The 23,188-nt window shown below is 37.2% G+C and overlaps 1 protein-coding gene across 12 annotated transcripts in view; it reads right to left on the bottom strand.

Moving 5' to 3' along the window:
• Positions 1–23,188, bottom strand: part of Tanc2 (tetratricopeptide repeat, ankyrin repeat and coiled-coil containing 2) — a 289,050-nt gene that overhangs the window by 264,771 nt on the left and 1,091 nt on the right. The window lies entirely within an intron of this gene.

Below are 23,188 nucleotides of genomic sequence, written 5' to 3'. Positions count from 1 at the left end.
ATTGGGGTTGGTTATAAATGGTTAATGATCACAACCAATCTCTTTTTAAAGGTAAAAAGGGGATTATGGTATAGAAATGAATACTTTGTTTTGGAATGGATTTTTATTTACTGATACAAATTTAAGGTCAATATTGTAATATGTATATTTATCCTCTTGTTTAGGTATTGTGTTTATATAGCTCATTTAAAATGTAATGTATAATTTAATACAGATTATAGGTAGTTTTTATAATAGTCAAAACTTACAGCTATGTTAGTATTTCTCGATATACAGAGATATATTTGAGATGGATGAATATTTTTCAAACCTTTCAAAGACCTACAGAATATGGCATTTAAAATGGTTTAGGGTTCTTCTTAACAATGAGACATAACTGCTCCTGGCAACACCACCTGCGTCAGAAAGGAAGATAGACATCAAAAAAACTCATTATGGAGTTTACTTCCAATATGGCAAAACTAGCCATTTGGGCAAGATACTGATTGTGTCTGGACTGTTTGACTTTATGCTATATAAACTGGACATGCAGGATCCACAGGAAAGCGACTGCTGATACAAGATGGACATTACTACAGGATTTCTGCTTCATGGAAGAATCTGCCAGACAGCTACAGGACACAGAGAAAAGCGACTGACAAACTGCTAATACAGGTGGACAGTTTAAAGTTTCCTGCTCTGCTGAAAAGTCTTCCAGACACACTAAGACCTATAGGCTAAAGATGGAACATTACAAAAGAACTTCGGGTGACTGACCAGGCAGTGAGTTGTCTCTGTCATTTCTAGAGTTTATATATTATCCTTCTGTGTTCTTTGAGGGAGTTGAAGACAGATAGTTATGATTATAGTTTTCCTTAGTTAGGATTAAAGGCAAGTTACATATAAGACTTTAGACTCACAAAGATAGGATAGATGATGAAATATTTTCTTTAAATATTACTAAATGTCAATGGACTAAATACTGTTAAACTATAGTTCTTATCTGATAACTGTTTTGTTATATATATTACTATGTTAAAGTTAAAGTTAAAAAGAGGAGATGATGGGAGATGTCATTCTGTAAATATATTTCTCTTATGATTAATGAATAAAGCCCTATTGGCCAATAGGAAAGCAAGATAGGCAGGACTAGGAGACAAGGAGGATTCTGGGAGATGTAGTAAAGGAGATTCAAGATGTAGGGGCTTATCTCCGGTAAGATATGACCACGTGGAAACACTTAGATTGATAGAAATGGGTTAATATTTAAGACAGAGCTAGCCAATAAGAAACACTAGTAACTGGCCAACAGCTTTATATCTAAAAAGCGTCTCTGTGTGTTATTTGGGGCTGATGTGGCTGTGGGACCACGCTGGTGGGAAAACTGCTTGTAACAAGAACAAGATCTCCAGAGCAAATTGGGAGCATGGGGAGAGGGGAGAGGGAGTTAGGAGAAAGAGAAGGGGAGAAGAGGAAGGGAGAGGAGAACATGAGGGAGCAGGAAGACTGAGTCGGGGGAAGAATAGAGGAGAGCAAGAAAAGAGATACCATACTAGAGGGAGCCATTATAGGTTAAAGAGAAATCTGGCACTAGGGAAATGGCCAGAGACTTACAAGGATGACCCCAACTGGCAATCTAAGCAGTAGTGGAGAGGCTACCTTAAATGCCCTTCCCCAATAATGAAATTGATGACTACCTTATATGCCATCCTAGAGCCTTCATCCAGTAGCTGATGAAAGCAAAAGCATACACCCACAGCTAAACACTAGCTGAACTCCTGGAATCCATCTGCAGAGAGGGAGGAGTGATGAGCAAAGGGGTCAAGAACAGGCTGGAGAAATCCACAGCAACAGTTGACCTGAACAAGGGAGAGCTCATGGACCCCAGTCTGATAGCTGAGAAACCAGAATAGGACTGACGCAGACTCCCTGGGTGTCAGTTAGGAGGCCTGGGCGGTCTATAGGGTCTTTGGTAGTGGATCAGTATTTATCCCTAGTATACGAATGGACTTTAGGAGCCCATTCCACATAGAGGAATATTCTCTCAGCCTAGACACATGGAGAGGGCCTAGGCCCTGTTCCAAATGCTATGACAGACTTTGAAGATCCCCCATGGAAGGTCTCACCCTCCCTGGGGAGCGAAAAGGGGATGGGATTGGGGAGGGTAAAAGAGGAGGGGAGGGAGAAGGAACTGGGATTGACATGTAAAATAAGCTTGTTTCAAATTTAAATTAAAAAAGAAAAAATGAGGAATAATTAAACTTTCTAAAAGATAAATATGTCCTTTATCTTATTTGAAGAAATAGTCATACAGATTGTGTGGCAGATAGTTTTATGTCGATTTGACACATTAGAGTTATCTGAAAGAAGGGATTCTCAATTGAGAAGCTACCTCCACAAAACCAAGCTGTGGGGCATTTTCTTAATTCATGATTGATGGGGGCACTCTACTGTGGTTGTCATCCCTAGGCTGGTGGTCCTGAGTTCTGTAAGGAAGTAGGCTGAGTAAGCCATGAGGAGTAAACCAATAAGCAGCTCTTCTCCACGGCCTCTTTATCAGTGCCTGCCTCCAGGTTTTTGCCCTGCTTGAGTTCCTGCAGTGATAAACAGTGATATGGAAATGAATACCAAATTAACCCTTCCTCCCCAACCTGCTTTTTGGTCATGGTGTCTCAGAAACCCTAAGACATAAGGTGTATACAATTGTGAAAACGCATTAAACTGAACCTTATTTACATTTTATTCCTTGTAAGTCATACCTTAATTAAAAGAGAAAAGAAGAAATCTATGGCTCCAGGGAGAAATATCAGACAGGACAGAAATGTAGCTGAGCTTGGAGCATCATGTTCTAAAAAGCAAGAAAATGTTGGTTATATATAATAGAAAATCAAATTGAGCTACCCCATTCACTGACCCAACAGGAAACAACTAGAGAGCACTAGAAGTCACAGAAAAGATTATAACCCACTGAATAAAATTAACTCAAGTTCTGGCCTCTACAAACATGTACAGATATGTGTATGTGTACCTATACTCATGTATATACACATGCACTACACACAGACACAAAATAAATATTTTAACATGAAAATTAGGTAGTATCTAAAGGGGCAAGTGAGGTTAAAAGAACTTTGTCTTTTAACATGAAAGAAGTGGCATTTTTGATGAGAATGAGCTAATTAGAAAGGAAAAGAACCACTGAAATAGCATTCCTTTTTATTATATTAATTCAGTTATTGTTTGGGTGGGGTTTTTGTTTGTTTATTTGTTTGTTTTGTTTTTATTTTGGAGACAGAGTCTCACTCTACATAGCCCTGGCTGTCCTAAAACTCACTATGTAGACCAAGCTGACCTTGAACTCACAGAGATCTGCCTTCTATCTCTGGAGGCAAGCACCACCAGGCCTGGTTTAAGTAGCTTTTTGGGGGGGTGAGGGGAGGTTGAGACAGGGTTTCTCTGTGTAGCTTTGTAGATCAGGCTAGCCTGGAACTCACAGAGATGTGCTTGCCTCTGCCTCCTGAGTGCTGGGATTAAAAGTGTGCACCACCACCACCTGGCTTTTAAGTAGCTTTCTTAAATAGGTATTGGGAGAAAGTCTACTACAGAAATGGAAGTATGTGTACTTTTTCACAATAGGTAAATATAAATATTAGATGTCTAGAAGTACCTTCTAGAAGATTTCTCTTCAGGTTTTTTTTTTTTTTTCTTTTTCTTTTTTTTCTTTTTCTTTTTTTTTTTTTTGTAAAGAATGAAGAAATGGCATTAGTTAAGAAAAGAATGAAAAGTATTGAAAAAGTAAGGTGAGGAAACTATTTTAAAAAAAAAAAAAATGGTCCACCCTATTCCTACACTATATAACATGATTACTTGGAAGGATTAAAGTCCTACTTGAGGTTTGTGGTCATGAATTTAAAATAAAACCAATCGGTAATGTTGTATGATTTTCACTAACCACATTGAGCTACATGGATGCAGGCATGGAAAAAGTGGAAAGTTGGATTTAACAGGAATGCAGTTTTGGCTCTGTAAGGACAATGAATCAAGAAAGGAAATTTGAGAGCTGGGTGTTTAACTCAATAGTAAATAAATTGCCTCATATGTGCAAGGCCCTGAGTTTAAGCCCCAGCACTACTAAGAAACAACATCAACAAGTTTCTCTTTGAAGAAGGAAATGCTGTCAAGTGTTGTATGCTGTGATAATTAGGATTGAGTGAGGCTACTGAGACAGTATGAAATGAGAGTCAAATCATTGGATTAGAAAGCCCAGTAAAGTTAAAAGATTGTAAATCAGGTTTAGAAGGAGAAAAATGGAAAGAAACAAGTGGTGGTCAGACAGTAAAATCCATAAAACTGAAATTATAGGGATTCTTTGGTTGTTTATAATGAATAAAAGATTAAAGTGCTGAAAAAAAATATCTCATGATCAAAATTACCAAGGATCAATATAAGAAACAGTGAAACATAAAAGAGAGGGTGACTCTGGGTAATAATTTGGCTGACATCTGTTTGCCAGTTCCTGGAAGGTAGTCCTTAAACCCTGGTAATTTCCTGAGTGATTCAAATATCCTTTTCATTCATGGTAGGACTTACAGTAGCTCATAGGCAGTTTATGGTAATGATGACTCTAGAGTTCTGGCTACACCAGAAAGACCAACCACCAACCATGTGACTGGTAGGCTGAGGCTCTGAGCCATGAGCTATCAATCTGACCAAAATACAGAGAAAAGCTACATATTTGAGTTCAATCCATGACCAATAATTCAACTATGCCTACATAATGAAACCTCCTTGAACACTAGATACTAAGGCTTAAGTAAGCATCTCAAGTTGGCAATATTCTGGGTATGACAGGAAAATTTTCCCCGACTACTGAGGGAAAAGATACCACTCCCATATTGAAATCTCTCCACCCTCTATATCTTTTCTTTCATCTCATTCTGACTTAAATCTGTGATGTTACCATGAAACTAATGCTGTAAGTACACTTTTCTGGCTCCTATGAATTGTTCTCATGAATTATCAAAACAAAAAAGATGTTAAGAACCCTCAAATTTGTAATCCATTGACTAAAAATTAAGAGTGGTCAGCCTCTAAGCTTTCAGCTGGTGTCTGCATAAAGAAATCTCTTGTGGAAAGCTGAGCCTTTTACTCTTTTACTTGTGAAGCTTGTTCTAACTCTAAATAACCAGAATCAAACTCATTATAGGGAATGAACCATTGGGGTTTCAATCAACTGGGGTTATAAATAATATAACCTGATGACATGCAGTTCAAAGCCAGGGAATCTTAGCAAAAGAAGAGAGTGACTTAACACTGTGAGGAATAAAAAGGATTGCTATCTCTAATGTTAGCTCCAATGGTCTGAGACTTACAGGCAAGTCTTACAACATCACTTAAGGGGGATTCAAAAGGAGCAATGTCTTAAGGACAAAAATACAAAAACAAAACAAACAAACAAAAACAAAAGACTCCACAGAGCATTCCATAACTTTAATAGGCTGTGAAGATGAAAACGAATAAACAAAAGAGATCCACTAACATGGAACACACAACATAAAGCAATTAGAAATAGTGGGTCCTAGAAGTTAAAATTTCAAGGAAAGGATAGTAATTGTCTTAGGAATACTATTGCTGTGATGAACACCATGGCTAACAAGCAAGTTGGGAGGAAAGGATTTATTTCTAAATAAGGAAAGGGCTTATATTTCCATATCACTGTTCATCAATGAAGGAAGACAGGACAGTTACTCAAACAGGGCAGAATCCTGGAGACAGGAGCTGAAGCAGAGGCCATGGATGAGTGCTGCTTACCGGCTTGCTCCTCATTGTTAGGAATAAAGTATAGGTTGGGACAACAGATGGTAGGTCGCCAGTCCCAGGGCAGTTGATGGGACAGTGGGTAGATGGGGAAACAGAGACCTGTAAATTTGACTCATACTTAAAGTTTTATTGGGGGGGGGGGAAGAAAATAGGTAAAGAGAGAGGACAGAAAAGAGGGAGACAAGAAAAGTCCTGTATGCCCCAGGGAAACATCGGAAAAGAGAGAACAGAAGTGGGTGCCATGAACAGATGGGTGAGAGGCAAGGCCAGGTTTGCCTGGATTACAACACTCATGGCTTATTCGGTTTGCTTTCTTACAGAACCCAGGACCAGCATCACAGGCATGGCACCACCCAGAATGGGCTGGGCCCTCCTCCATTAATCAGTAATTAAGTAAATGCCCTGCAAGCTAGATCTTATGGAGGCAGTTTCTTTATTAAGGTTCCCTCCTTTTGACTAACTCTTAACTTGTGTCAAATTGACATAAAACTAGTCAGCACAGTAATCAAGTGTACCAAATAGTGCAACTAGGTCAAGGGAAACAAAGTCTAAGGACCACTGCCTAAATAATGTGAAAAGCCACAGATACCCATGATAAGCAACTTCAGTGAAAAGATGGAGGAGTAAGCCTGACTGTAACAGTTCAAAATAGAGAGCTAACTTTTCAATACTCTGACTTTTCAATACTCTGGAAGCCATCCAAGAACAGAAAACAAAAGTGTTTACTCATGGATACCAGGGATTGTTAACTGCAGAACTACTCATGCCTTTGCTATTTTCTCCTGGGGCTTACTCACATTCTTCCCAATTGCATCCCCCAAAATGTGGTTCAACCAAGGTAAGGAATCTCTTGAAAACCATCAACTTTGTTTCCACTAATATAGTGGTTTGCAGACTTCAGATATCTTAACCATCCCAATGGCACCTGCTGGAAGAGAGCAGGGTCTCCATCATCTGTCAGGGCCCATAAAAAATGACTTTGCTTCATCTTAGCTTAAGTTCAGAGAGTTCAAAACTATCCTTACTCTCCCAAAGTTAAAGTCATAAGACTTATAGGTCTAAGGCATGCCTACTGTATGGTTTGGTCATGGTCTTGGATGTTGTTCTTGTTCATGGATGTCTTATTTAAATAACAAAAGACTTAATTGGTCTATGGTGTGGTTACTCAACCCTCAAGGCCATATAACAAGAAAGAGATTTAGTCTAAGGTGGTTACTAACCATTTGAAGAATTAAAGAAGAAAGTCTGCTGTATCATGATAAAGAAGTCTTTTCCCATTTTCCCCTTTTTGGCTTGGGTATATAAGAATGTTGAAGAATAGGTGTGTTCAGTATTCACTGGATTGCCCTCCTGACTCTATTCTGTGTCTCTGTCTTTTCCTAAGTATCTTTACCTGCTGTTTCTCAACCCACACTAACCCTCTCAGGTACAAACACAAAAACAGGTTACTACACATGGTGTCCACCATGGGGCTACTACAATCATCCTGAAGTTAAAGTAGTCCTATCTGGAAAAGGCAATTAACTAATTGATTGTGTAAGGAGTTAGCAGGAAATTCAAGGTGGTAAACAGCTAGGGTTAATGATTCCTCCATATTACCCCAAGTACTGGTTTCCAACAGACACAAAGACAACTTACTGGAAGAAATGGTAATCTTTTCAACAGTTGATTCTAGAGCAACTAGATATGCAGACACACAGAGAAATAAACTTAAATCCTTACCTCACACCAAAAACAACTCAAAATGATCACAAAGCCAGCAATTCCAATCCTAGGAATGGACCCAAATGAAATTAAATCATTTCTCCACATTATCATTGTACATGAATGTTCATAGCATCATTATTCATAAAAGCCAAATCCTGGAAAGGATTCAAACATCCATTTGGTGAATGGATAAACAAAATGATACATTACACAATAAAATAATATCCAGCAAGAAAATGACATGAAATATTGACACATGATCAACACAAATTAATCTAAAAAAACATGCTAAGGCAAAGAAGCCAGAAGCAAAAGATTAGATTTGTATTTGTAAAATAAAACTGCATATTATGATTCCACTTATATGAATTTCCAGATACCAGTTACAAAAACAAAAAGCAGACATTGTTTGCTCAAGCATTTTCTTAAAACTTTTTATTCATGATCCATTTTCAACCCAGGAATCTTTACACAACCCCTGGTATATAGGTGATTAAGGTAGATATACAAATCAAACACTCGTGATAATAAATAATGACATTTAAGATAATTCTTTGACATATACAAAATTTTACCATTAAAGACAAAAGCAAATTTGTACCTAATGAGATGAATTTTTAAAATCAACATTCTAATACAATGCAACCTAAGTTGAAATACAACATTAAGTTGGTAATGTGCTGAAAAATGACAGCAGGAAAATATTAAAAGGCTTTGTTTTCCATAATTAAACTACTTTGTCTATGAGAGCAGAAACCCTATATACAGGGGAGGAAAGCCACAAATCATAACACACAACAGTATCAACTCTGAGCCAAGATGTCAGGCAGTGTTCACTGAAGTTGTATGCCTTGATGGCATGTACACTCCCTGTATTTTTCAAAACCAAGGCTGAAATGAAGTGACACAATGAGCAAGCCCTACCAAATTCATTTTGGATTCATTATACATTGGCTTTTAGTTCATTTTCGGTTACTGCATGTTCAGAACTTTTTTATTGTTGTCAATATTTTCATGACCCTTGCATTCACTCTATAAACCCATATGGGATCGTGATCCACACAGCCTAGAGCTGGGGTTAGGAACAGTTGCTGACTTCGAATAATCTAAAGAAAACTTTCTGAGGTGATAGAAACATTCTCAAATGAAATTGTGATGACTGTTCAACTCTATAAATTTATCAATGAATCATTTAATTATACATTTAGAAGAAAGCTGTAAAAAGAGAAATATCAGATAAGTGAGTAAAGATAACTCACTTCTGTAACATCTACTATAAATGGGAGAAAAGATAGGGATGGCAGCTAGAAAGAGATGGCCCAAAGTGTTTCTTTAAAATTGAAGAAACAGGAATTTTTTTTCTTAGCAGTAGTCTAGAAAAGGAAAAAAGAAAAGTACAGGAAAACAATCTCCTTGAAAAGGTGAGAAGGCAAATAGACTCTAGTGAAAAAATGAAAGGAACACCCTTTGAAAGAAGAAAAGATGATTAATTTACAGTAACACTAGTAAAGATGAAGGTAATAGGAAGATTATTTCTGTTCTCTTAGTGCTGAAAGGAGGCTAGAAAAGAAATGCTGCAAGTAATGAGTTCAAGGAAAAATATAATCATTTAAGTGAACAAAAATATAAAAGAACCAGAGTAATATAGGAGAGCTGGGAAGTACTTAACAATTAATTTAAAACTGCTAGAGTCCAAGCAATAATTTAAAGTCAACAAAGTTATTCTACTCCAGCAATGTTACTTATAAGTATACTATGATGATATTTTGTTTATGATCTAACAAACAAAGCTTGCCTAAAGATCAGAGAGCAAAGCTAACCACACCAGTTATCCAGAGGCCAGGCATTGGTGGCACATACCTTTAATCCCAGCAGCTGCACTAGTTAGTAGTCCTAGAGGCCTGGCAGTGGTGGTATACACCTTTAATCCCAGCACTCAGGAGACAGAGGTAGATGGATCTCTGTTAGTTCAAGGCTACACAAAATTGATCCAGTCTAAAAGAGAAACAGAGCTCACACAAAGGTGATCTCGGTATTTGGGATCCAATGCCTTTAATCCTAGCACTAGGGAGGTGGAGACAGGAGTGACATGGTTGGGAAGAAAGAGGAATATAAAGTGAGAGGAGACAGGAGCTCAGTACAGTCTGAGTAGCAGTGCAGTCTGAGGACAGGATCATCCCTTTGGTCTGAGCATTGGTAGAGGTAAGAGGCTGGCCACTGGTTCTCTGATCTTCAGCTTTAACCCCAATATTTAACTCCAAGTTTTTATTATTAAGACCAAAGAGAACTCAGCCAGGCATTGGTGGTGCCTGCCTTCAATCCCAGCACTCGGGAGGCAGAGGCAGGCAGATCTCTTTGAGTTCGAGGCCAGCCTGGTCTATAGAGCGAGTTCCAGGACAGGCTTCAAAGCAATACAGAGAAACCCTGTCTCAAAAGAAACTAAATAAATAAATAAATGAGAGAGAGAGAGAGAGAGAGAGAGAGAGAGAGAGAGAGAGAGAGAGAGAGAGATGTTCTCATGCTACAGAATACAAATATAAAACATAACCCGGTACTAATTGGTATTGTTTCCTGACTTCCCTGTGGAAAGCCCTCCCTGGATTGTGACCTGTTGTTAGTCAAATAAACCCTCCCCTCCCCCCATGGTGCTTTTGGTCAGAATGGCTTATCACAAAGAAAAGCATTACTGTTTAAGTGAGCCAAAAAAAAAAAAAAAGGTAGAAATTGGCATTATAGAAAGCTGTGATTAATAAGTTCTGAGGCATGGCTCTAATTCTTGGTTGCACACTAAACTCATCCTGAAAATTAATAACATATTAGGTCACATTTCCAATAAACTAAGTCCATATATAAAAAAGTGAGTCCTAGACATCTGTGGTTTTTCGAAGTCTCACAGACAATTCAGATGCATGGAGGGTTCAAAATTATCTGTATAATACACAACACAAAAATGAATGGCTACAATGACAAGATCCCGGAATGAACAGGGGTCAGAATATTAGTGGGACCCTCTGCATAGATTCAGAAGTCATCAATAGTTACACTGGAGGGGCAGCAAAGTGACAATGAGCCCAGAAGTTGTCTCCACACAGGAATGAGAATCAAGAGACCATCTTTGTCTCAGTAGGCAAAGACATGACTAAAGAACTTGTAAAGGAAAAGAAACATGTCTTCAGAATGAGAGAGGTGGGTATTTTAGTTACAGCAAGGAGATGTAGTATTGTTTGGAAAAGAGATTAAAAAATAAAGAGTTTTACAGATGACTGACAGTGAGCTCTAGAAGGCACAGAGGAAGATTCCTGATCATGAAGAAATTTTAAAAATTAATTTCAAATAAAAATTTCGCAGAAGTTATCAGGGTGAATTCCATACACAGTTAGGATTACAAACAGGAGATTAACACCTACAGATGAGGAAAGCATGCCAGGACCACATTTCACAGAGCAGAACAAAACATGACAACATGACAGCCCATTTTAAAAGGACCTAAAATACCTTGAGAAACACACACACACACACACACACACACACACACACACACACACACACACACACACACGAGACAGCAACAGAAATCATAATAAAATAGATTACCAAAATTCAGGAAATAACTCAATATGAAAAGGAAAAAGACAAGAGTAAAAACAGTTCATCCCTCTAGAAAAGTAAATGAGCCAGGCGAGGTAGTACACAGCTTTAATCCCAGCATGCAGAAGGCAGAGGCAGGAGGATTTCTGTGAGTTCAAGGCCAGCCTGTTCTACAAAGGGAGTTCCAGGACAACCGCAGAAACCAGAAAAACAAAAGAAGAAAAAAAAAGAAAGAAAGAAAGAAAGAAAATAAAAGTAAACGATAGAAAAAGTATAAAGTCTTAAAACTAAAAAAGATTTGTAAGAAACACTAAGTGGGTAAATGAAAATTAAGTATTTAGATGATAGGAGGCCCCAAAGAAAATTAAAGAGCAGAGTAAAAATAGAAAAAAATAATTCGTAGACTATTTTCTAAAATTAAAAAGTATTCAGGATATGTCTTTGAAAAGGACAACATTAACTCCTAATGACCAAAAGACATATTTCAGGAAAATGGTTGAACTTTACAGAATTTAGAAAAAAGAAAGGGATTTGGGGGATCCCAAAGGAAATTTACAGAGTTCTGTATAGTCAAGAATAAGAGTCTAAAAAATGAAAGATGAGCTGGAAACACTGGGTTTCTTACTATATACATTAGATAAAGTTCTTAGGATTAGACTTGATAACCTCAGGGCGTATGCATGTTAACAATACATGTGTAGTAAACAGTCCACAATTCACTGCTCCTAGAGCTGCAAATGGCAAAATGGATGGCAAATATAAGAAGAGTATCATACATAACCAGTCTTGAATAATGGCTTCAAATACTCATTCTAAAGAACACAATTTTGCCAATAAGCACAAGGGAAAAAAATCTTTTAATAGGGTATTCAGGTGTAAGATGAATTTTTCTGATTGTTAAGAATGTTGACAAATTCCCTAAATGTCTTTTGACCACTTGAAATTCTTCTGTCAAGAGTTCTGTTTAGATCTGTAGCCCATTTTTAAGTGAATTATTTGGTATTTTAATGTCTAGTTTCTTGCATTTTGTATATAGTTTGGAGATCAGCCCTCTGTCAAATTCAGGGTTGGTGAAGATTTTTTTCCCGTTCTATGGGCTGATGTTTTGTCTTTTTGATGGTGTCCTTTGCCTTACAGAAGCATCTCAGTGTATGTGTTACTGGTGTTTTATTTAGGAAGTGGTCTCATGTGCCTATGCATGCAAATGTATACAAATGGGGTACAGATCTAAACAATCTCAAATGGTGGAAAGACACTTAAGGAAATGTTCAACATCCTTAGTCATCATGGAAATGCAAATCAAACCAACTTTGAGATACCATCTTACACAGATCAGAATGGCTAAGATCAAAAACACCAATGACAGCTTATGCTGGAGAAGATGTGGAGAACAGGGAACACTCCTCCATTGCTGGTGGAAGTGTAAACTTGTACAGCCACTGTGGAAATCAGTATGGAGATTTCTCAGAAAATTAGGGATCAACCTACCTCAAGACCCTGAAATAACACTGTTGGGCATATACCCAAAGGAGGCACACTCCCACCACAAAGATATTGCTCAACTATGTTCACAGCAACATTATTTGTAATAGCCAGATCTTGGAAACAACCTAGATGCCCCTCAACTGAAGAATGGATAAAGAAAATGTAGCACACTTACAAAATGGAATACTACTCAGCAGTAAGAAACAATGACATCCTAAAATCCGCAGGCAAATGGACAGAACTAAAAAAACCATCCTGAGTGAGGTAACCCAAAATCAGAAAGACAAAGTATGTATTCACTCATAAGTGAATTAGTAGTTATCAGTCATAAGTAGTTATCAGACATAAAGCAAAAGATACCCAGCCTTCAATCCACAACCCCAGAGAAGCTAGAACTCTCTTCCAGAAATAGATGGAAGCAGATGCAGAAATCCACAACTAACCAATGGGCCAAGCTCCTGGAGTACAAATGAAGTGAGGGAGGAACAATAATATGAATAAAGGTGTCAAGACCATGATGGGGAAACCCACAGAATCAGCTGACCCAAGCTAGTGAGAGATCACTGACTCTGGTCTGACAAATGGGAAACCTGCATAAGACCAAACTAAATTCCCTTAATATAGGTGACAGTGATGCAAACTGGGACAATATATGAGGCCACTGGCAGTGGGTCCAAGATCAAACACTAATGTACAAACTGACTTAATAGAGTCCATTCAAATGGATACCTTGCTCAGCCTAGACACAGAGGTGTCGGGGATGGAGAGTTGCCTTGGTCTTGCCTAACAAGGGAAAAAGTGGAAAAAAAACGATGAAGAGTCCTTATGAAGTTCATTATTTTAAAAATGTATAACAATAGGAGCTGGAGTGATGGCTCAGTGGTTAAGAGCACTGGCTATTCTTCCAGAGGTCCTGGGTTCAATTCCCAGCACCCACAAGACAACCTCCTTGCTTGTAACTCTACCTCCAGGAGCTCCAATACCCTCACACAGACAGACATACATGAAGGCAAAATACCAATGCACATAAAAGTAAATAAATCATTTTTTTAAATGAACAATAATAAATGGGAACCAAAGTTACATAAAAGTGGTCTTTCCCAAGGGCATTAAATGAGATACTTTCAAGACAAACTTTACTAGAACTTCTTATGTAGGCAAGGATGACCTTGAACTCTGAGGTTCTTAACCTCCTGCTGTCTTCCAAGTGCCAGGGTTGCCAGCACTGGAGCTCAAAGCCAGTCCCTCATGCACAATAGGCAAGCTCTACCAACTGAGAGACACTGTCGGTCCAAGACAAACTTCTTTTCTTTAATTTTTTTTTTAACATATCAATTCCAGTTCCCTCTCCCTCCCATCCTCCCATGCACCCTACTGACACTCCCATCCCATCCCCCATCCACTCCCCTGGGAGAGTGAGACCATCCATGAGGGATCATCAAAATCTGCCAAGTCATTTGGGGTAAGGCCTAGGCCCTCCTCCATGTCTCTAGGCTAAGGGAGTATCCCTCCATGGGGAATGTGCTCCCGAAGTCTTTTCATGCACCAGGGATACATCCTGGTTCCACTTTCAGAGGTCCCTTAGACTGTCCAGGCCTTCTAACTGAGACCCACTTTCAGGGGGTCTGGGTTGATCCAATGCTGTTTCCCAGCTATCTGTCTGGGGTCCATGAGCTGCCCCTTGTTCAGGTCAGATGTTTGTGTGAGTTTCTCCAGTTTGTTCTGGACCCCTTTACTCATTGATTCTCCCTCTTTGCAAACTGGATTCCAGGAGTTCAAGACAAACTTTTTTATTTTATAAATAGCACAAGGATATTTATTTGTAAGGCTCATACTTTCTTTCTCCCCTATTATGGGATACTTTTATTGCACTCTGACACTCCCAACACTGCCAATAAAGTTTACCTTGAATCAAAAGGCAGAGCTAGCTACTAGTTGACCAAAATTAGACACCGAGGTTCTGGAGGGCCCAGGACATACAGAGAGATACAGGAAGTAATAAGGAGGGGCTCAGAAAGAGCCACAGGCCCTTTGGATCAAAGAAGTCAGAGGAGGTCACTGGTCACTTCTCCACTGCTTCTCTGATCAATCACGTATTTACCCCCATATGACTCCTGAATGTCTATTAATAATAGAATAATTTAGATAATTGCTATACCTCTCTTCTCCCTCCCCTTTCCAACTCACTCTCCTGTAAACTGTAAATTGGCCCACCAATGCTACTACTGAGCTATCACCAAATTAAAATGGAGATGCTGAACAACTAACTATCCGTACTATAAAAGGAAGAGCAAAATTTTTTCAGAATATTTTTATATAGCAGATGGACAAGTCCTTTAATTATTGTCATTGTTAAGTAAAGACTACAGCAATAAATCACTAAACAGTTCATCTTGTCTAATCAATATTGTCTAGAGAAAAGAACAACTATAAAAACTATCGGCCTGAAGCACTGGTGGGTAGTGGGGGAAGCAAAATTACAAGTTATTCAAGAAATAAGGGAAAATGTTTGAAAAGTTGAAAAAAAAATTTACATGACCAAACTGAGGGAAAATATCTGTCAAAGTTCACTGTTTCAAGAAACAGCATGGCTTTTACTCTCACTTAGACAATTTAATTCTATCACCATAAAACCCTCTCAAGGTAAGCTTTTTAAAAGCCCTGCACAGCTGGTGAGTGACAGAGCAATACTTCACACCTGTTTTACTGATTTAAAACTCATAATGCATATCCTTTCTACTACACAACTAATCTCTTTTCAGAAAGTCAAAGCTGCTTTTTTGTTTTGTTGTGTTTATTTTAGAATGACCCTTATTATGTAGTGCAGGCTAGCCTCAAACTCCTGCCTCAAGGTCCTGAGTACCAGAATTATAGGTTTATATCACCATACTCCACCTAAGGCTTCTTAAACTAAACAGTGATTCTTAAATAATATTGTCACTTTCTACTATTAGAAATATCTAACCGCTTCCAAAGGAAGTCTCTCTTCCTCTTTAAAACCCTAGAGAAGGAAGAAAGAAGATCAATGATGAAGTAGGATTTGGGTGTAGGCGGTTGGCAGTGGTTGTTTGTTTATGTTCTTTAATAAGTCTTCATTCCACTGGCCTACAAAAGCTAAATACCTTCATCACCATCCAGCTGACAAGCCTAGGGAACTCTGGGTTTCTACAGCATAGCAAATCATCTATTAAGTTTCCATAGACAAACAACTAGAAATTTCTGGGGACATTCTCTTTCTCCCTTGCAAGATTAGGAACAAAAGGTTAACAAGATACCACTTTCAGTTAGGCAGAAATATTTACTGAGATCTGAAGCATTATCACCAAATCTAAAATAACTAAATCATATATTATCTACATACTCCATCCCATTTCCAAGTTCAATACATATAATCTATTATAAAAAGATCCATAGTGAAAAGGGAGCTTCTGTGGCAATAAATGAGAGCAAAAAGAAAAAGAAAACTAGAGCCACGTTCTTCATGTCTATCTTTTAAGATCAGATGTGCTGATATGATATTTAAGACAAAGAAATGTGTGCCTACTGCTCCAAAAATCCATTTGGAATAAATAAGGGTTTTCCACCATTCTTATTTGTGTGTTCTCTTTCTTGTAAACTCTATGTCTGAAATACTTGCTAATATTTATAAATGGACATATGGAGGCTGGAGAGAGCTCGGCAGATAAAGCACTTGCTATGCAAGCATGAAGAGCAGCGTTTGGATCTCCAACATGCTGGGAAACAACAGGCAAGCATAGTGGCCTGCCTATAAGTCCCAGCTTTGGTGAGGCAGAAACAAGCCTTGCAGCAAGCTGGTCAGCTAAAATAGCCAATTCAGCAAGATTCAGATGCAAATGAGAAATTGCCTCAGCATTTAACAAAGTAGGAAACAATCAAAATAGACACTCAACATCAAGCTCTGCCCTCCACACATACAGACACACCTGCCCACACATATGTAAATACACAAATGCACATTTACCATACACACATGCAAAAATGTCTTAAATAAAAAAATGTTTAATGAACATATAAATCATATGAAATCTTTTCAGAATGCCTTTGCCACAAAAGGAAAGCTGTAAAATATCAACAGTAAACTTTAGAAAAATGGAAATAAATGCTACTTGTTTTCAACTATATTTTTCAGAGGTAGAAGAAATAGCTGGGACACAGAAATCTGAATTATAATTTTAGCTTTTGAAAAACAATATTAAATTTCTAAGCACACACCTTTAATACCAGCACTCAATCTCTATGTGTTCAAGGCTAGCCTGATCTACATAATGAACAGAGCTACACAGTGAGACCCAGTCTCAAAATACCAAAAAAGAAAAAGAATAATTTTTTCCAAAATAACTAATGCACACTCAAATCTTACAAAGTATCTGCATAACAAAAACATACACACACACACACACACACACACACACACACATGCATATACAACAATTTTTGTGGAAAATACACAAGAAACAGAAATCTAAGTAGAGAAAACTATTCTATATTCCAAATTCCTCTCTGCTTGGGATGCTTACTTTGTTCTTTCCTTCCTACTCTCTTTAATTCCTTCTCTTTTGTTTTTTTGTTTTTGTTCTGTTTTGTTTTGTTTAATTACAGAAGTCTCACTATGTGGCCTTGGCTAGCCTAGAACTCACTATGTAGATCAGGCCAGCCTAGAACTCAGAGATCTGCCTGCCTCTGCCTCCTTAATGCTGGCTGGGTTTAACTGTACTGCATATGACTCTGCTTGGGACAGAATCCAACTTCAGAGTCAGACATAGTGAGAATGTTATAAGGAAGTGTAATAGGGGCTTTTCAAGTAAGCAGTACTAAGGCAAAGTAGTGAATTTTTCTCAATAAATAGCAGCAGGTATTTTCTGCAAAAAGCTTCAAACGATATATAACTCCTAACATTAAAGGAACATTAAGGGCATAGACTATGAAATAGAACAAGGGATGGCAAACTTTTAGAAAGTAAGTATTTAAGCTTTATATAGGCCATACAGTCTCTAAGGCAACTACTCAACTCTGCTGTTGACCTGAAACAGCCACAGCCAATACGTAAGCAAATGAGCATGTTCCAACAAATTTGTCTTAATAAACACAGATATTTTCACATTATGAAGTACTATGATTTTAATATTTTTTAACAACTAAAAAAAAGGCTTGCAGCACACATAAAAAATAGATGACAGGCTAGATTTAGCCCATAGGTTATAGCTGGTCAATTTCTATAACATCTAAAGTCATTTGGCTCAAGTTCACACAGAGAACCTTCTACTCTTCCTCCTGCCACCACACTAAGAAACATAAAAACAAATAAAAACTTGTTATCTTTGGGGACAGTTTTAATTATAATCTAAATAAATATTAGTCTGAATAGTTAGATTTAGGTATATGTGTGTAGATACTTTTTATAATTTCCTCAAAGTCTCCCTATGTATCCCTGGTGGCCCTGAAAGTCATTATGTAGACCAGGCTGGCCTGGAACTCACATAGCTTCATCCACCTCTATCTCCCAAATGTTGGGATTAAAAGTGTGTGCTACCACACCTGGCAAGGGATGAAGTTTGAAAGGCATAACTAAAACAATCTTTACTCAATAAATAGACAGTGAGTAACCATTAGGTACTAACTATACTGATGCAAAATAAAAGATGAAAAGTAGGTTCTACTAAAAGAAATTTAACAGACTAGTGATGAGATAGTCACATAAGTAATTAAAATATGTTTACCTAGTACAAAGGGAGAAAATAAAATAACACACTCAAACCCAATTAGGTAAGAATAACATTCACTCAAAAGATACTTTTTAGGCCAAGACATTAGAAAGAATTTGCCACAGAACAAAGTAAAGGGGAGGGATAATCCAATGCAAAGGGAGCTTTATTCAGAAAGATATGAAAATACAAGAGATTATTATATATTAAAGAAATTCAGAATTACTGAAGAACTTGAAAATGAACATAGCAGGTACTAAATCAAAAGAAGATGCATGGAAAAGACCATGAATTACCCATATGGTTCCTAAGGAGTTCCCATTTGATCTTTTCTATGATGACAAGCACTGAAAGTGTCTGAAGAAAGTAAAATGACCAACTGAACATTTAAAACTATCATGCTGGGGCTGGGGAGATGATCCCATGGGTAAATGCAACAGCTGTGCAAGCATGAAGACCTGAGTCTAAATCCCCAACACCTTAGAAAATATAGGTACGGCTAAATGCCCCTGTACCTCAGCACTAGGACACAGGGGCAGATGGATTCTGAAAGCCCATGGGCCACATGGCTGGCTAGGCTAGTGGAGCCAAAAAGGCAAGCTTCCAGTTCAATGAAACACTTTGTCCCAAAAGAATAAAGAAAGCAACAGGGAGAAAGCATCCACTGTTCTTCTCTACACATGCAATTGTATACCTCACATTCATGTGTATGAAACACACACACACACACACACACACACGCACGCACGCACGCACGCACGCACGCACCACTTCTTCCACCATACATATAAGGGAGGCATACATATTACTCTGGCAGCAATGTGGAGGTACCTATGAAAGAAAGGTACAGAAAGAGTAAAGACATCTTGTAGGCAATTTGAATTTTTTTTTTAAGCACACCAAAATCATTGACTAAAATGCAATAGCTTAGTTGAGGTGACTGACAACAGATTAACTTGAGTTTTAATAAAAAGACACTTGAGAGGTTTTGTCTACTATGACTGAAAAAAGACAGAAACTAGACTAGAACCATCGACCTAATTCTTTTGTCTCTTAAACATGGTCATGTTCATCATCAACTAAAGAAGGGCAAACAGAAGCTGAACACAGCAAGACGCTTTGGTGTGGTACATAAAATAGCCAACTCATATGATACTTCCAACATCCACAAACATAATTTTCAAATGAAATTATTTTAATAACCTGACTTTTGTTAGAGATACAGCTCAATGGAAAAACACTTACCCATTACATACAAGGCCCCATTTTCAATGCCCAGCACTATAAATCACAAGTAAATTGACCTAACAAAAGTAACTTGTTTCCAGCAATAATTATGGCACTACAATTATTTAGAACTTTCTGAAGCAACTGTCCATACTTTTTCCACACTCACAACCTTCTTTGGCTTTCTGAAACTCAGACATTGGTAGATGGATCTCCATCTACAATAACCTTGATCTTAAAGACTAACGATAAGATGTCCTCTAAGAGAAAATGACCTCAAAATAGAAACTATATCTCTTAAGCCTTAAGCTTTTAACACTGCTCTCCATAACTTTTTCAAGAGACTCACCAGGGATACATCTTCTCCATCAACTTATCCCTTGTTCTGGTTTTGGTTTTGGTTTTTTTTTTTTTTTTCCAATCTTAAGTAATTTTCATCTAGTGTGTTACTAGAAAACGTGCAATTCAAATAAACTGAAAAGTCTTCACAATATAATAAACAACTTATTTTTACAGTATGATCTATTTTTCCACCAAATAACAGTATTTGATGATTACAGGCATATTAAGCAAATATGATACTGATTAATAGTAATAATTATAATTCAGAGAAAAGTAATGTCTGATAATTAAGCTAGCTTCTAGTGTTTGTTTTTACTCATAGTAGTGCTAGAAAAATAAACTATCATGTGTAGCAGCTTGTTTTAAGTCCTTGAAAGAAAATATGGATGCCATCAGTGAAATATTCTCCTTAACTTTGGACAACTCTGAATTCAGTCCAGTATAATTCAACTCCTGTGCGCAACTACATTGTCTCAGTTTTTACCATATTTCAAGAAGAGAAATATGACAAAGAAAGAACTTGATGCATTATTATGCATACTTATTCTACTATATGCCCAATAAGTTATCAACCATCCTAGCATTTCCCTTTTGGAACTTCTGTTATTAGTATATTTCTGTTTAGGGTCTGTGTCTTCCTTCATAATTCATAATTATATAGGACATACTAAACAAAGAAAGGAGAGGTAGCATGAAATAGGTAAAAACTGATAATGAGGGGCTGGAAGTGTAGCTTAATGTAGCACATGCCTAATATACACAAAGCCCTGGGCTTACACACCAGCACCAATGGGGAGTTAATATTAGTAACAGCCAGACAAGGTGGCACATGCAGAAACTGAAGGATAATTCAGTGTCAACCTGAGCTACATATGGGGATCCTGTCTCAAAAGAAAAAAAAAATGTTAATGATGGGAGAAGGAAATAACCAATTAAGTTTTAACAATGTCAGTGGTAAATTTTTACAAAAAATATGCAAATTACATTTGCAAGTATAATCTTATCAATACAAATTTGGAGCATATCTGAGCCTATATTTCAATCTGTTGAATATACTATATAATTTTATACCCTGAAAATTTTTGACCATAATCAATATGTTAAATCACATAACAGCAACAAATGTATATTAAGATAAAGGAGTGTTTGGTTACATGAGATGTGTAATTCACAATGTAATCAGAAAATTTTCTGTAAAAAGAATGGAAGAAAATAATTATCACAATTATGACAGGCAAAGGTCCACTCCCTAAAACAAGTGAAGGTGTATGAGGAGCATGGACTATACTGTCATTCTTTGTACTTTATTTATTTTTGTAAATATTTCATATGTAATCAATATCTATAAAATAATGGTTTAAGTGCTAAGAAAAATATGAGCAAACATTTGTTTGGAAGATTAATTATTCATAAAGATCCAGTCTATTTTTGCTAACCATATTTTTAAATAAACAGAAGTCATAAAATGTGAATATGAAGGAGAAATAATTTCTTTTTTATTTTCTAAATAAAATTAGCAATAAAAATTTACCATTAACTTTTAATGAAACTGTGTGTGTGAAACTGCCTGAAAGCAACTTTTACTTCTAAAGATTCCCTCAAAGCAAATACCACTATAAATGTTTCTTGAACCACAAGAAAAGTCCTGAGTAATAGTACTTACTGCTTCTAATCACATAAAACAAATTTAAAAACAAATTCCTAAGAGAAACATTCTACTATGACTACTCTTTGCATATGTGTAGGCATGTTTGTCTACATCTAACAGTATTTGCTTTATGATGGATATGTGCATTTTAAGCATATGCCTTGTCAATACTAATGTGAGAGGACAATACAATATACTGATGAAGAACAGAGTCTGAAACTGGAGTTACTAAACTGAAACAGTGTTTCCATGTCTCAGCTACATAATCTCTGGCAAACTGATCTGGTTTCCATTTCTCATGGGTAAAATGGAAATAACAGTATATAACTCATAGGGTTTTGTAAATATATAAACAATGTACAAGATGAGCACAAAGTGTGTGCTATATAAATGTATACTGGTACTACTAGAAGTAACAGAATACCATGTTCCTAAACATATGGTAAACATTCTTACCAATCTAAATTGCTAATATCAGATACTGATATTAAGAGGGACATCGAGTCTAAGATCTGGTTAACATATGTTTCTAGCTCTGCAGTCTAAAGTAAACAAGTGATTAATAAATAGCCACTCCAATGATACAGAACAATCTGAAAAGACTGTTTCCCATAAAGTGCAGCTATCAATTTCTTCCCTTACACAAGGGGGCAGTGATAACAAGAAAAGAACCAGGCTCTGCAACACCTCTTCCTACAGACAGTAGGGGGTGGCAGTACATAGGGCTTACAGTCAGAACAAAACAGGAAGACCCAACAGAACTGCTCTTTATTCTCTTCTGGCCCTCTTCTCTCTTTAGCTTCAACACAGCCTCAAGGTAAGGGAAATGTCTACAGAAAAGACTAAAGTTCAAAACAAGTCAAGGAAAATCCAATCTCTTGTTTTTGGATGAAATGATCCCTCAATGAATGATTCTGGAACAAGGGTGAAGCCAATCAGTATGAATTTTCAGATTATCTGGCAAATTACTATATATAATAAGAACAACATTCATGCAGGTAATTCAATTTGTAAGAATTCTAACATAACACACTAAAATCTCATCAATAATTAACAACACTCCAATGAACACATCTGATATTTCTGCTTTTGTTTCTGTTACATAGACATATACATGTTATAATGCATAGCTCATCTAGCTGTCTTTTGTTACTTTCAAAATTCCAGTATGTTATGACAATTCTCTCAAAACAGATGTTCTTAAATGGAAGTCACAATGTTTTGCTGCATGTGGATGGATACACACACACACACACACACACACACAGAGAGAGAGAGAGAGAGAGAGAGAGATGGGGGTGGAGGGGCCGAGGAATAGAGAAAAGGAATATTTGTGTCATTTGTTTCGGTTTTGTACTCACATTCCTAAGACAATTTACCTGGCAAATGCTACAAGGAACACTACTACACTGACAGAATCCATGTTGTTGCTTTTTATGCCAATTTACTGTATTCCGTTTTTATCTTATCTCACCATCCCATCCCAACAGCTAGAACATACCAGAATATTTCACTATTGCCAGTCTCTGTAATTAACCACTGACACAGCTTTTGGCTCCAACCCTTCAAAACGCCTGAAAATGTATCCCTTTTGTTCACCATATTGTTTTGTTTTCCTTGTACCACTTATTTTCACCTGTGCAAAAGCCAAGGCAGGGACACGATGAAT

Source organism: Phodopus roborovskii, unplaced genomic scaffold (assembly GCF_943737965.1).
Source record: "Phodopus roborovskii unplaced genomic scaffold, PHOROB, whole genome shotgun sequence".
In the NCBI taxonomy this organism is placed as follows: domain Eukaryota; kingdom Metazoa; phylum Chordata; class Mammalia; order Rodentia; family Cricetidae; genus Phodopus; species Phodopus roborovskii.
This window is presented reverse-complemented; position numbering and strand designations above follow the sequence as displayed.